The 14,439-nt window shown below is 42.2% G+C and overlaps 1 long non-coding RNA gene across 1 annotated transcript in view; it reads left to right on the top strand.

Moving 5' to 3' along the window:
* LOC144164053 (uncharacterized) overlaps positions 1-14,439 on the top strand; it is a 113,059-nt gene that overhangs the window by 66,260 nt on the left and 32,360 nt on the right. Inside the window, exons 4-5 of the long non-coding RNA XR_013321024.1 lie at positions 4,886-4,950; positions 8,376-8,501. This is a non-coding gene — a long non-coding RNA (uncharacterized LOC144164053). The remainder of the gene's footprint in view (positions 1-4,885; positions 4,951-8,375; positions 8,502-14,439) is intronic.

The following is a 14,439-nucleotide window of genomic DNA, read 5'->3' on the forward strand; positions in this document are numbered from 1 at the left end:
GTTCACACACCCCATTGCAGTTTACAAATATCAATGCCTCCTTAGCGGCGTAATGAGTTAGTGGTTATCTATTGCCCACTAGCTGGAAACATTCCCACATGCCTCCAGTTCACAAAAAACCGTTTGGATCCTGTTTCGCTTCTCGGCAGTCGCATTTTACTTTTGGGCGACGTGTATATAAAGATGGCCGTAAATTGTAGTAGTTCTCTCAAAATAAATAACCTAATCAAGGCCAGTGGCTTCTGCAATGTTATCGGCACGCCCACTTGCGTAACGCGAAGCAGCCATTCCATCCTGGATTTATTTATTGTTAGTAAAGACACTAACAATAAAACAGCTGACACGTTATCGTACGATCTTAGTGACCATTTCCCAGGTTTTGGCATGTACTTGACCTCTAACATAAACCGACAAACCAGATCAACCTGTAGGCGGAAGTCATGTGCAGGCTTGGATTTGTAACGTTCACACACCTGGAACAATGAGTGCTCTTCTGTCTATTGCCGTAGTAAACCCACTGCTGGTTACAATTCATTTCTCTTTATTTTCTTCATATCTATAATGCCTAATTTGCTGAAAAACGCGTAAGAAAAGGAAACAATATTCGAAATCCATGGGTTATACAGGGGCCTATAAATATTAGTTGAAAAAAAAAACAAATACATGCTGATTAGAAAATTCCTACATACAATGGTCCAAACTGTACATGCCGCTTTTAAGAAATTCAAAAATAAGCTGAACACTCAGCGAATAAAAAGTGCAAAAGCATCGTATTTTGAAAAACAATTCTCTAATGCATACAGTGAATGCCCTAAGGAAGTCTGAAAAAAAATTAACCAAGCTTTGAAGAAAAAGGCGAATTCTGGCAATTTGGAACTTCCACTAGATAATAAAGGCAGTTCTGGTTTTTCGTAAGCCGAATAATTTAACGGATAGTTTGCGGAAAGGGCGACACCTTTAGGTAAACCTTGCGACGTTCCTTTTAGCTATTTTAGCTATCTTTTTAATCTAATGAACCTAATGAATCCAATAATTCTATTTCCCTCAACCTGTAGGGAATGTAGAAATAGCGCAAAAAATCTATAGCCTTTCACAGATTGGTAGTATCCATGTAATGCCCACTAAATATGCAACTGTTCTCAATGCTTCTTGCCTCACACATATACTTAACCTTCTTCTAGGGTTGCATTGTGTTTCAGATGCTATGAAAATAGCGAATGTTTCTATAATTTGTTGGAAAAAACCGTATAAATGCCAGCCCAATTTCCTTCTTTGTGTTTTCCGAAGGACTTTAGATCACGTTAATCCACATTATTGTTTTTGCATTACACTCCTTACTGCCAGAAATCAGACCACATGACCACGGGGAATGTCCTCTTGGACAGAACTTGAAGATTAAAAAAAACTGTTCTTAGGAAATATTGAAGGCAACAAAGTTACGATTAGTTTATTCATAGAAAAAGGTAATGCCTTTGACTATCTAATTTATTAAATCTCAAAACGTTGGAAGCGTATGGTGTCTGCGGTGTTGGAAATGCTCAGTTCCAGTCAAACCTTTGTAATGGAATGCAGTGTGTTTTTAACAATTTGCTTTTTAGCTTTAACAATTCTGTATTGTCGCTGAACAAAATGACTTTTGGTGTACCACAAGAGAGCTGTTTAGGACCGTTTATTATTATTCTATACGTCGACAAAATTGTTAAACTGGACGCAATTATAAACTTTATAGTTTATGCAGACGATACCAGCCTCTTTATTTAAGGGGTTGATGCAAACTAAGTTTCCACCAGAGTCAAACTCCCTTGGTATAATAATAAGTGACCAGAAAACAAAGGCATTAATATTCAGAGAGGAACAAATAGAGAAAGTTACATAGGCAACTGAAACTTGTGTCTGCTCTTACATTAATTGTTAGCGAAAAAGATTTTCGGAGTAACGTCTTGTGATAATGACTTGGGCATGTCATGTGCAATCTGTAACGAAATCGCTATCATCTACAGATGTCGTCATTTCTTTCCAACAAAAGCCAAACTACAAATTATATATCCCCCGTTCGCTTCTGATGGCAATCACTGCACATTTCTTTGGTGCATGACTACAGAAAGAAATATAACTGCAATTCACTATTTGAAAAAAAGACCGTGTTGTATTTCATTTATTTTATTTGCACAATAAATATTCAGTTTTTGCACAAAACAAAACTGCTATTTCCCTACTGTCGATGATAGTCCTGCCTCGAACATACGACGTTTGTGTGTTGAGTGTTTTTTGTTTTGAAATTGAGGCTACAAATTATTTTTGAACACAGTGTCTGTCTTTTCCAAAAAATATCTTTGATTCACGCGCTAGATGTTGTTTTAACTACCTGGAAGTGCGCCGGTGCACGGAATATTTACTGCAATTGCTAGCATACACATTACTTGCTCTGCTTACCATGTGTGAACATGGAGATAAAAAGGTTGAAAGTGTAGCCCGGAACCAATTGGTGGTATGCTTTTAAGATAACTAACCCGTTCGGGGCAAATCTGTGGTTAACAAATTTTGATACTAGGATCATTGTCTGTTTATTTATATAGCGATTTTCTTTCTTTTTACGTTGGTACGTTAGTTACAAACACGCCACTTTTGAATGTGTATTATTGTTAACACGCTACCTTCTGTAAGGGCTGTCAGACACCCTCAAGTAGTAGGTAACTACTTTTCGCCTGATGTGCTAAAAAGTAACCTTTTGTTTGATTTGATTTCGTTTATTCGTTCATGCTGAAGGGCCTTCGCTGACCTTTACAATAAATCAGACTGGTCCAGAAAATGTGGTCACAAAATAGGTCACCAGAGATATCTTCTTCGGTGTCTCACCTTTTATTCTTGCAGTAGTACCTTCTTTTCCTATCTGCTGCTATGCTCATTAGTATGCCTATGAATGTGTAGTTTTCCCTTAAAATAATAGTTGCGAAAAGACTCTTTTTATAATTATCATCACACTGGAACTTAACTGGTAGAATATTGTGGTAATGGACTAAACATCATTAGAGGCTGTATTGCGGAGATCCAGAACCACGTGCAGGGCGCCCGGGTACAGCCTAAAAACGTGCCACCTTTTTTGTTCGTAATTTATTCTGGGTTTATTATTTCAGGTTTTTGACTGTGCTACACTTCAAATAAAACATAAGAAGACCAAGCACATTCTGCGCTTATAACGCCCAGAAATCTATTCGGCCTTGCCGTGTTTAAAGCTCTGAATAAAGTAAAAATAACAAAGCAAACATTTCAAGCAATAAACAATAAAAATAAAGCAATAAAGCAACAGTAGGCCTCATATATATTGGATACTTATCATGAATAATTTATCACTCAAATCAAACCTCTTTAGAGCAAGTCAACTTACTTTATTTTGTCTGTGATGACAATTGAATAGCTCGGCTTTTTTGTATAAAATTTGTTATTTACGGCCAGTCTTTAAACAGCGTATAAACCATTTTCATACAACGTCGTTGCACAAGCTGTCATTGTTATGATCTATATATTTATAATGATCATTAGAATGCGACCGTTCTTGTCCTGGGCTATTACTGCGCTATTTTATGTGAAGTGTTTGCCATAGCCGAACAGTTGTCGCTTACCGCACTGTAGAATATAATAGATTGATGTTTAATGATGTAAAAGGAAATATGCTTGTCATTTGTTTTACCCATGCATAATGAAGGAATAGCTTACGATACTATTGTGCGGGATGAACCATTTGTATATTTTCTTGAGAGTCTTACACCTAATTCAACATAACCAAGTTGGTGTGGAATCCTTTAAAAGGATACGCTTTTCTTATTTAATAAGGCCTCAGACGTCTGGATAATTTATCCTTGTCCAACCGACCTTTGTAGATTATGTAATAATCACTTGTGTTATCAGGCCTCAGATAACACTACATAATCAGAACGAATCATGAACTCGAGAGCGTTAGTAGGCTTGCTTAACAATTTTTCGTTGGTGCTAGGGTCGAGTAGGAGCCAGTACAGCCGTCGCTATAGGCGACCTCATAAATCGTCTGCTCAAAGTTCTATCACCACCAAACACAAATAACATGGGGAGGCATTAGATGGAACCGCGCGGAGCGAAAAAGTAGGCGTGGAAAGAAGGCGTTTATCCAGTACCTTTATTTACAACACGACTACAACAACAACAAAAAAAAAAGACACGCGACGTCAGGAAGTGCCGCAGCCTCGACCATAAGCTCGTTCTCGCCTATCAATGCTTGCACGATTTCTCTGCAGACACGTTTGCTAGCATTTCCGCTCCTGGCTTCATCACACCGAAGCGCCTGCCCTGGCGGTACCGATGTCGGCACCAACATTGCGTCGGCTAGCCGGAAACGTTGGCTATGATTTATGCTAGCCCGTTAAAAAGAAATGATAGCGCTGGCATATAAAGAAAACCACAAAAGGTTGATCATTCAAATTTACAACCAATGAACAGCGAAATATGCACAACCTTTCTTCAATACTTCTCGAATCTTCAGCGGTCGTTCACCTCGGTAACCTGCGTTGGCGGAACAATCAATAACCGCCAATAGCCAAGCGTCGGTCTTCAAGCGACATTCACAAAATATGCAATTTAAAAACTTGAAGTGTAACATTCCGTCGAAAACTAAGTCAGACACGGAAGCGCTTTAGCCATTCGTATTGTCATGTTTCTTTGCTTTTTAAACCAGTGCACTGTATTTGGAGGTTGTGATTTGTTTGTATTTGTTATTTGTATATTTTTACGCATTATTTATTTTGATCCATCGTTCACTTTGGTGCATGGGGACCCGAAAGTTAAAATACATACAATAAACAACTATAAACAGCTATGTTGTTTGACATTTTGATGCTCTTGTTCCTTTATCTAGATCATTTCAAGTTCAACTAGAAGTCAAAGATGAAGGTGGCGTTAAGCTACTTGTAAAGGTAGATGGTAAGGCTACCAATGTTTTCTTGTGTATTCTGATCTCCTGATTCCTCTGGAATTACTTTCGAAAATATACAGCGCATACAAACGACACAGAGCATAAAAGGGGAACCACAGAGCGCCACTGAATCCTTGGCTGCAGTCATCGCACTCATGAATTAGAAATAGCCTTGGGAAGTAGAAATGGTTCATTTACGGAGCGCAAAGTCCTGACAGTTTGCGTCATGCTATTACAACAGCGGTACTATTAAAACGTAACTTTACTTTTCTTGCTTGATTGCACTTGCTTTAAAACGTAACTGGAGAAGAAACAAGCCGTCAAGCCAAGCAGTCATTCTGAACTATGGTTCACCTCACTTGCTGTAGAAAGCTAAAACCCGTCCTATGACTTAGGTGTTGCAGTACAAAATTGTGCTGGTTCCTGGGGGTCTGATATAGTACGCCGCAATGTGAAGCTGAGATCTATTGGAGGTCACAGGAATGATCTGCGCAGTAATCTCTAACCGCAATTAGTATGGTGTTGAAGTGAAGAAGGGTAGCAGGTTGGACTTGTGAGGTGTCTCCCTCCATGCAACTTCAAAGAGGGTGATATTCATTTGATTTCGTTTCGTTTGCTGCCACCTTAAAAGCTCGAAGACAGTACAGAAGGTTTGCGCAAGTAGCTGGTGGAATAGAGCACACAGTGAACACCGAAGAATACAAGGCAGAGAAAAAATGCCAAACTAAATCTTAGCAAGGAAAACAACAAAAATAAAACTGCACACTGGGCACACAGCGACGAGATGAAAGCAAATCAGATACACAAAGGTGAGCATACACAAAAAAGGAGGCCTTGGAGCAGCAGGGCAGAGTTTCTCTTTAAGATGGAGCAACAGGGTGATGATTTACAGTGTACAAAATTTTGGAGGGCGGATCGTAAAGGTGATTGGCGAGTGATAAAATAAGAAAGTACCTACTGCATGCAAAGAATAATGTAAACGTAAACACGTAGCGATTTATTTAAGCAAGGTGTTCCAAAGGGTGCTAGAATGTGAAAAAACAGAGTTATTCATAGCTCAAGTGTGACCACGGACGCGTGCTATTGGGTGGCTGTGGCTTAAGCGGGATACCACTACTGCTGATGGTATTAAAAAAAGGCGCCCTTGTCCCCGGTGATCAAATTAACAATGAAGTAAGCATAGACGAGAAACGGCAAGACGCCAAACTGGCGAAGGGAGAGAAATTGTTTTATGCACTCACGCTAATGGGGTTAGAAGAAAGATTATATATAAAGGAGGCACCTCGATTCTACATCGCTTCTAATTTGTAAGGTGGGCTTGTGAAGAGTTCCAAATGGAAAAAGCGTATTCAAGTTTGGGTCTGATGAATGTAACAATGCTGGCCTTCTTGGAAAACAGAATCACTAGTGTGGTGTGTTTGACGATGCTTTCTAGAATGCAAATGGTCAGTGTCTTCAGCTCTTTTTGAAAAGTACTGTAAGCCTTGCAATTCAAGGTTATGTTAGAGTAAAGAAAGGACTCTCTTTATATGAGTAGAAATGAAAGGCACGGTGTGCACAGGCTTGTACCAACCGTTTATTAGGTGGAAGTGCAGTGTTTCTTACTGTGAAACAATAAAGCCAAAATGTGGGTCATTTTCGGCGGCTTCAGTAACAGGGATTTATTGTGTGGATAAACAATAATTGACAATACCTGAAAAACGCCACTCCCCCTTGTGAGTTACAATGATACAGATTCTTAGTTTTAGCTACGTAATAATATTGATCGGTTATTTTTTTATTGTTTTGATTGCTGTGATACAAAGTGGCCATCTGTTCACTTTTTTATTCTTCACTCATCGATTAGGAACACAGGAAAGAACTCATTAATCCATGGCATTTCGTATGACTCTGCTAAATGCGCCAATGACAGAAATGCATAAAATCCAAATTTCTGAATTTCTGAATCCAATAAAACACTGACTCATGCCGTGCGTGCTCAGCTCTCTAAATAACCTATGAGCCACCAATTTTATCAATTCACGTACGCAGGCAACGACTGGTATCTTTGGAAAAGAGCACGTTCGTTTTAGTAAAGTTATGTGTCTCTGCACATAACCTTTTTCAGGTATTGTTTTGTATGGGTACCCAAGGTGCCTCCAAAAATGTGCCTTCTAATTGTTTCAGCCTTCACCACTCTAATAACAACCTATATATGCGGACATATTTACTCAGGAAGATTGGAGTAACGTTCAAACCATGATAGACATTTCACAACAGTGCTGTCGTAACCTAACCAGAGGGATTGTTATTGCGAAACCAAATATTGCCGAAATGCGGCATATCAGTATGTCAAGCTCACCTTCCCGTGGAAACATCAGTCATCACATGATTGCCACTTCGGCTGCACAGAAAATCTTATTATTGCACGCGGCTGCAAAATATCCGCAGCAGCCGACTGCATAGTCAGTTGTCTTAAAGGAGCAGTGAAACGAAATTTCAAAGCTGAGATAAATATGTAGAACGCTTCCTTTTTATGAGCAGATATCTACCAGCAAGGTTCAACAGATGCCTTTCAGCACAACGTATTTTAAATAAATTTTAGACTTTCCAAGCCCGAGAAAGGCATGAGCGGGCCAGGATGATGTCATCTGCTACTTGCCCCAAACCGCCGACGCCGGGGCTCCCGTGATGTAGCGGACACGCTGGCTGCGGTTGGCGCGCCCTGCTAACCGTGTGTACACGTCATGGTTTTAGGACTTTCGCAGTGCTGCCCGGGCGCACGAGGACGGGGAATACCTAGGGCGGTCTGAGCGAGCGCGTGCGCTCGCTCGCGTGCGTCTAGACGGGCAGCGGTGCGACAAGAATGGTGACGTCACATGCTACCTCCCGTTATTGCCGCCGCTCGGCGTTCGTTTTGTCGAAACTGAAAGTGACACGTATAAAGAACGCCGTAAATTTACACTGCGATCGACCATTTAATGTGCCATTCTGTGATTTGTGGGCTAATAGGCACCCCTACCCGCGAAAAATAACGTAACAGAAAAATGTCCTGCCATTACTACTTTAAAACCAAGTTATGCTGGATTCTCTGACTTCCTAGAAAACAGCCCAATATCAATTTCATTGTCTGAACTCTTTTAAAGTCGTTGCAAGTATAAGGATTGCAATAAATGTCGGACTCATTCCGAGCGAAGTTGTAATATAGTGTGCTTAGTAGGTAGGCGCATCATACGTCATGGCCATTGACTACGGTACAAGCCAGTATTTATGTTTTTCAGATGTCCGAAAAAACGTACTTGACATAGCCTGTCCTGTTGCGAAAATTTGCATTTTGCAGTTGCATTTGTGAAACAAACCTTTCGGGTTTGGCGAATTAAACACAATGTACGACCACATTCGAAATGTAATTCAGCGGATTTCAACGAACATACGATTCTTGTTTTTTTACTAGACGTGGTGCGGAAAAACATACTACGTGTGGACCTCCCAATCCCAACGGTACGGCGAAACAAAATTGAATATCGTGTTGAGTACGCTGACGAGAACTGCTTAATACTCGCGTATGCAAAAAGCCCACGTAAGCAAATATGGGTTCACCCTTTTATGACATTAAAATATATCAATGTTTACACACTATATTAAGAAAACTGTACAATAGTGATTCCCATAAAATAGGAAAACGATTTCAATGATTTGTCCCAGGCCTCATCAAAAAGTACAAATGAAGAAATATGGGCTCTCATAACCAATTAGTAGTTTACAGTGCATTGCGAGTTTGAGTCCTGATAAATTCCTTTTGCAAGGTAGAGATTATTACGTGTGCAGTGTTTTTGCAGCGTATATTCAACATAACCTACTGAATATTGTGGGTTAGAATATTGGAATGAAATCAAATCAAGCCAACTCAAAGTTTATTGCAACATTGGTTACACTAATGTGGCCTTTTTGAAAAAAATGTAAGAGCTTGACGGGGCCAGAGAGCCGCAATACTTGAATGAACAGGAGCACATAATAGAACTTTGAACTTCAGGTAAAATTTTGTGTGCAACAATACCAAAAAATGCATTCCAGTAGCACGATCATATAAGAAGTACCGCGTATAGAAAATCACATTATATAGCAGACAAATGCAGAAATGCAGTGCACAAGATACATGTACAGTTTTTAAAAAATGGAATATGAACCCTTATATAGGAGCCAGAACACGAAAAATTGAAAAATATCGTTGGTGGAGGTCCAATAACTGCAGTCAATTACTATATTTGGAAAGCCTTGTTTCCCAACTTTTGTACTGTAATTAGTCGACGCGTCAATATTACTTGCGTGCCAAAGTCTTGCTGCCGACGCTTAGAAAGTGCGCGCCGAAATCTTGCTGCAGACGCTTACGCACCACCCCAATGAAAGCATTGTGGCGTTCGCCGAAGAGATGAAGGGGCTTTTCAGGCGTGCTGACCCTTGCACGGCGGAAGAAAACAAGTTGCGCTTCTTAAGGCACGTTGGAAGGAACAGCTGCTTCCTGGAATTGTCCGGAATGCGCCTAAAACCGTCACCAAATTCGCGGCCGAAGAAAGCGCAGAGCTAAGCAGTGTGACCAACACTTTGTTGGCAAGGTCAATGCGAACTATGTCAAAAGCATTCGAATTCCGGAAGATAGCGTACGGGAGACCATTAGCGCAGTAGTGAGGGTGGAGCTGCGGAAACTTCTACCAATGCCATCGCGACCCCAAGTGGCTTCCCCTACTGACCTCATTAGCAAAGAAGGGCAGCAAGCGCAGGGAACTTCTACGACGCCAGACGCATCCTGCAGACCTCGGGCGATGCCCTACGCGGCATCTCTAATCGACATCACCCGCCTGTATCATATCGTGACGAAGTTCCGTACCATCATACCCTGTCACCCGCACGACCACCTCCCCAAGGAAGACCGACGTGTGGCGAATGTGCGAAAATCGTCTGTTGTACTACCACTACGGAGAGGCCGACGACATCTATCGTCGCTTCTCCTACAAGAGGCTCCGTTTGAAGGGTTCTCCATCGACCCACCCCGCCCGCTACCCCCACAGCGCCCTACTGAGATCGAAGAATGATGATGATGATGATTGGCGTTTACTGGCGCAAGGCCAACGAGGGCAAAGAACGCCAGAGAAGTTAATGGTCGAAGAGAAGCGATTACCACAACAAGTTAGGTATAGAAACGTGTAAACCTGACAGCAAAAGCAAATAAAAAAATAATGGTGATGGCTGGTGCATAGGGCCAGATGTGATTACACATGATAGTAAATGAGGTTTAAAAACTTTATATCGGCCAAATGCTTAAAAACGCCTGTGCCATGTACCGTGGCATCGTCACCCAAAAACCTCAACGGGTGGAGCGGAACGTGTTGTCTGTAGAGTTTGGGAAAGTGTTTGTGCCGTGTTATTTAGTGCCTTGCATTGAATGAGTATGTGGACAACGGATAGAGCCTCTCCACACCTGCTGCACAGGGGTCATGAACATCCCGTGAGCAGATACGAGCGAGTTGCGTGTGTGCCGTATCCGTAGCCTAGCCAAAGCGACTTCTGTGTACCTGTTGTGTGCGTCGTTGGTGTATGTCCTCAAGTGTGTTGAATTACGTGTAACTTGTTGTCTATCTGTTCACTCCAGTCAGCTTGCCATGATTTACGAAGTTTTTTGCGGTCTAATGTGTGGCTTCATTTCAGTGTACGGCACTGTTGTTATATCTACTGTGCCTTGTAGTGCAGTAACGGCAGTAATTTCATCAGCAACCTCGTCACCGATGGTCCCACAGTGGCCTCGAACCCAGCATATAGTTATTTCAAGGTTTGCGGTACATGCGGATAGAATGGCCTTAAAAACAATAACTACATATTTCTTAGACCGTTTGTTAGAGGACAGCGCACGTACAACGCTGAGGGAGCCCGTGTATACGATTGATTTTGGAATTTTGTGTTGGACAATGTGACCTAGAACCATTAGGATTCCGTATGCGTCAGCCGTACAAACACTGTTCTGGACATTCATCGTTTGACAGACACGAAAGCTCTGTCCGTGCGCAGCAAAAGGCACAGCGGCAGAAGTCTGAATCATCACCATAAAATTCTGCAAATCCCTATTTATCTTGTAAAAACAAGAAATGCTGCAGAATGGCAATTCTTGGTGCCCTGTTATTATCAAGCTGCGTGAAACACAGGTTACAGAACAGAGGGCGCCGATTGAATGGTGGTATAAAATGAATGATCGGTGTCTTGTGAATGTCTGAAACGGGGACCTTAAGCTTACTAGCTTCTTCTCTTACCCTTATAGAAAAAGGCAGATAGATGAAAGGACGAATTAAAAAACCGTTGTATGAGTATGTATTATTAGTGGTGAGACTAAAAGGGTGGTTAGTGAGAGCCATGATTTTCGAGGCCTACAAAAGGTCCATGTGAATCCCCTGCTGATATACGGACCATTTATCAAACTCGGCCTAGAGGCTCAAGACTGCGCTAGTGCTAAAAGCGCCAGACGCAAGGTGAAGCCCCAGATACAGCACTGCTTCCAGCATGTCTGTGTGTTGTATTTGTTGCAGACCCATAAACGGCACTTCTATAGTTAAATCGAGACCCCAGTAGGCTGCTAAAAATACGTAAGAGGAGTTGCTTGCAAGTTCCATGGGACTGGTGTGACAAGATTTTAAGAATGATGATAGCCTTCAGTCATGTATGTTTCAGTTGTTTAATGTGAGGGTGAACGTAAGTTTGTATCCAACACCACACCCAAAAACTTGTGTTCTTTTCTCAGAGGAACCAAAACGCTTTTAGGGGTAATCTCTGGTCCGGATGGATCCCACGCTTCCTGGAGAATACAAGACGAGTGCTTTTTTCTGGGTTAAGTTTAAAACCGCTCCTGTCTGCTAGGCTGGCAAGCTTACTGACACCGAGCTAGACTTGACGCTCACAGATGCACACATAGCAAGATTTATAAGATACCTGGACGTCGTCTACATACAATGAATAAGAAATTGTAGGTGGCAATGCCTTCCCAAGGGAGTTCATTTTAACTATGAACAGAGTGCAGCTTAGAACTCCACCTTGCGGAACGCCGTTTTCTTGCACATGAACCCTTGAAAGGGCGCTGCCAACTCTCACACAAAACGTTCTTTCGGACAAATAACTAGCAGGAGTATTTATCATGTTGCCTGAGACACCAAATGACTTCACGTCACTGAGGATCCCGTAGCGCCAGGGGCTGTCATAGGCCTTCTCAAGGTCAAAAAATACCGTTGCTCAAAACTGCTTATGAATTAAGGCATCCTTTTTCAAGACTCGAGCGCGACGGGTTGATCGTTTGTGGATCGTCCTGCCCTGAAGCCTCCCTGGCAGCTCTGGGGAAGATTATTGTACTCAAGAAAATACATGAGCCTCCTGTTTATCATATTCTCGAAGAGCTTGAACAGGCACCTTTTCAAAGCAATGGGCTGGTAACTAACAGGAGAAGAAGGGTCCTTTCCTTTTTTTCAGGCCTCCTGCCACTACTATGAGCTCCCTCCAAGAGCGTGCAATGTGCGCCGAAAGCTGAATTTTATTGTATAGATGTAGAAGTGTTTCGAGGGTGTCTGAGTGTAGGTGTTGTATCATTGTGTATGGGATTTTGTCTGAAACTGGAGCTGAAGGCTTTTATGTTGTCGGGGCTGCCATTAGCTCTTGAACTGAAAAGGACAATTGTAGAAAGTGTGCGATTTGTTTATATCACGCAGGGATTTCGTTTCCGCAGATGTTTTGTGTTTTATGAAAGTGTTTGTGTAGTGTGCTGAACTGGACACGTGTTCCAAGTGTTGTGCAAGTGCAATTGTGTTATACCTGGTCTTGGTTTGCGTCCCCTGTTGTGCTAATGAGGGGCAGGCTGTGTGCCTGTTGTCCTTTGAGTTTACGTATACATGTCCAGACTTTGTGTGTGTCCATGTGAGAAATAACGTATGTCAAGAAGGTGTGCCAAATCTCTCGTTTTGACTCAAGGCGCTCACGTTTTCCCAATGGCTTTGCCTTTTTGAACAAAAGGAGGTTTCCCGGCGCGGGCTACCGACGAAAGATACCCCACGTCTTGTTCTGGTCATCTCGCGCCCGCCTACAGTCCTAGTTCCACCACAGCCTCCTCTGGTTGCGCAGGGCACCAGAGGTGTGGAGAATGGACTTTCCGGTGGCGTCGAGGACGTGCCCCGTGAGGAGTAGGGTAGCGTTTTTAACGTATAGGTGTAATATGGGTGTGGGGTGTAGATTGGATGTCTCTGTAAATGTGTTCCAGTTAGCTCTGGCTTCACTGAACCTGTTTTGGGAAGATGAACTGCGTGGGCCTTTACCTATATATGTTAGTGAGGTGGGGAAGCGGTCACTACCACAGGTGTCCGTGCCCACACCCCACTCAAGACATGGAAAGAGAATTGCAGAACCAATAGCCAAGTCAAAAAAGGAGACTGTGATGTGTCCCATGTTATGGTGTGTAGGCTGTTTCTTGTTGAAAAGGCATGCTCCCGAGGATGTTAAAAACTTCTCTATCAGGCGGCCTCGGGCGTCCGTGCGAAAGGAGCCGCAAAGAAAATTGTGTGCAACAAGGTCGCCTGTAAGGATGTATGGTTCGGGCAGCAGGTCAGCCAGTGCCTCGAAATCGGAGCTCGAACGTGCAAAATCGGGAGGAATGTATATAGAGCATACAATTTTCAACCTATTAAATATTATTGCGCCGATTGCTATGGCCTCAAGTAAAGTGTTCAAAGTGACAGCGTTGCATGCTATGGATTTCCTGGCGATTATTGCCACACCGCCCAAAGAGTGTGGGCAGCCATCCCTGTCCATTCTGAACAAGATGTAACTATTCAAGAAATTTGTATCCTTTGAATTTAAATGTGTTTCCTGAACACACATTACACTTGGCTGATTAGCATGCAGTAGTTCGTATACATCGTCAAGATTTTTAAGCAGGCCTCTGTAGTTCCATTGGATTATGTTTTCTGTTCCCATTATACATACATAACATACATGTAGTAACGATCTGGCAAACAGTGTCTCTAACCATGAGGTAAAATAAGTTAAGAAGTTGACACTAGTAGTGGGTGTAACACTGGTTAGTGTCACGCTAGTAACACCCGCGGGTAATGCTATGGTGTAAGTGTAGTTGGTGTAACACTAGCTCAAGAGAGACCTCGCGTATTCACAAGGGGTTCATTTATAGCTACTTTTTGTCTGAGCAAGCCTGGTTGCCATCTTTACATAAGGTATTTTAACAGATATGTTTTAATTTTTGAATTTTTATGCAGCTGTGCCGACCAAAATCAGGCTTCATTTCCACTTGTGCCAAAGTCAGCGTAGTCTTGGTTGTCAGCTCAAGAAACTCTGTCTAGAAGAAAAAGAGTAATGCTGATAAGTCATAGTATAGGTACCCATAAGCCAGCACAGCTTTTAGGCAACCAGGAACCGATGAAAGTGCAGCACCCGTGTTTACAGCTGTCTTTATGAAACTCGGCCAACCCAGCGTGTAACCA

The sequence above is a fragment of the Haemaphysalis longicornis genome, unplaced genomic scaffold, assembly GCF_048455015.1.
Source record: "Haemaphysalis longicornis isolate Haplotype H1 unplaced genomic scaffold, Haemaphysalis longicornis Haplotype H1 scaffold_13, whole genome shotgun sequence".
Lineage (NCBI taxonomy): Eukaryota > Metazoa > Arthropoda > Arachnida > Ixodida > Ixodidae > Haemaphysalis > Haemaphysalis longicornis.